Consider the following 2,057-nt stretch of genomic DNA (forward strand, 5'->3'; position numbering starts at 1 on the left):
CATCTATTTGCTCATTCCATTACTGTCCTTGCTGATATATCATCTGTCAGTCATTCTTGTTTTTTAAATCACTATATCCAAATGTGTTCAAACCGCGTGTGCATTAAATATTTTATATCTCACAAGCAGCACTTGATTCAATTCTCATCTTCTCTCCACCTGTTATGCAACCCACTCCTGATTCTAGTTCCACCCCCCCTTCCATGGGGGCCAATTACTTTTGGCACCAACAACATCTCTTACTCAATAATTGTCCCCCATCCAATGACAATGAATCACAATCCATTGTCCCCCTTGACTTAAATCTGAAATGTGAGATGTTCTTAAAGTTTGATCACTGGTTCTCCCTCTCCGATGTTGCCCGGTCCTTTTATGTCATAACTTTCAGGAGGCCGGTGCCCCTTCCCTTCCATCACTGACCATAAACATTGATCTTTACCACATAGATGGGCGTATTTACAAGAAAATGTCGGAGCGCGGAGCTCCGCCAAATTTTGCAGTGCCGCACTCCAACATTTTGAAAATGCAGGGATGCGTCGTATTCACAAGAATATGGCGCACCCCTGTGTTTTTCCTAACGCTAAATGTTGCTGTCTAGCGCCATCGCAGACACCCTTGCACCATAGTGCATGTGCTCCTGCATTGCAAGCAATGACTGTTCATTTAGAGGTAGGTGTCCCTTCCTGCACATAAACAATCATGCATGGCCATTTGTTACTTCTATATGTGCTGCAGAACGCTGCACAAATAAAAGTCTCAAATTGTCATTATTTTATGATTGTTTATGTGCAGGAAAGAGACCTTCTTGCACAAAACGATCATTCCCTGCCATGAATGCAGCACACATAGAAAAAGCAAAAACGAGGAGAAATAAAAGTATTTCTCCTCGTTTCACCATTCTAACGCCTGCTCTTGCATGGCGTTCGTTTTTAGCTTCGTTTTTGGCGCTGCCTCAGATTTACACCTCCTTTTAAATCTGGGGCTGCGTCAAAAGCAACAGTGTTGAGGTGCAAAGCCCACAGCAACACCCATTGCACGCCCCTTTTATGTTAAGTGATGCGTATAACGGTGGTGCTCAGCCACAAAGAGTGGCTTAACGCCGCTTTGTAAACATGGAGAAGTGACGTTCTAGTAGTGACATGCCCTTGTAAATATGCCCCAGGGTTACTTCCTCCAGACGATCCTCAAGAAACCCTTCCTGGTCTATTTCTGCAGTAACACTTTTGCATTCTAAAAACCCTTCATGTGTCATGATTGTCCCTCTCTATGAAGTGAGTCACCACTGTGAGAAGTTTCTCCCACTTACAGAACCATCCTTTAACTTCCTTTCCTGGCTTGGGGCTGTTCATTCTCAGCTTGTTAAAAAAGAGAACTTATTTACTAGGTTTCATGTCTTTATGCAATTTTCAGAAGTCATCAACTCTTTGTGTAACTTTCAGTTGCACTTTACCACTAGCCCTTGTTCTTCATCTGAGCTCAGATTCAGCCCTTGAGTCTGTAAGAAGATGGACTGTTAATGACTCTTGAAGTAGACCTTATTCCACGTCTAATTGAGTGCCTTCCTGGGCCACATAGTTGGTTCATTCTACCAGTTCATATATGTGTGGATGGTAAAGAAAAACACAATGTGCCTCATTTCCTGGCTATCAAGAAAGCACTTTACTCCTTGGAGGTCACTTGTACTTCATTCTTTACGATCAACTATTCCATTCAAACAAGTGACAAAGACATTTCTTGCTGTTTTCCCAAACTTAACCTTGACCGGTTCGATTGATCATCACAATTTGTCTACTGACTGCTAGCGCAATTTTGCTGATTGCTCACTGTCCTAGTGTTACAACCTGGAACACCCCTTGGAACTTACCATCTTTTGGGCCAGATTCACAAAGGTAAACAGAGACGAAGGTCTAACTTTACGACTTTTGGTATTGACAAAGGGCATTTACGGGTAGTAAAGTTGGACTATTGTCTCAGCTTAACCTAAGCTTTGGTCTCAGTTAGACTTAAGTCCAAAGCTTAAGTTAAACTGAGACAAAAGTCTAACTTTACTGCTTGTA

Source organism: Lissotriton vulgaris, chromosome 1_2, assembly GCF_964263255.1.
Source record: "Lissotriton vulgaris chromosome 1_2, aLisVul1.2, whole genome shotgun sequence".
In the NCBI taxonomy this organism is placed as follows: Eukaryota; Metazoa; Chordata; class Amphibia; order Caudata; family Salamandridae; genus Lissotriton; species Lissotriton vulgaris.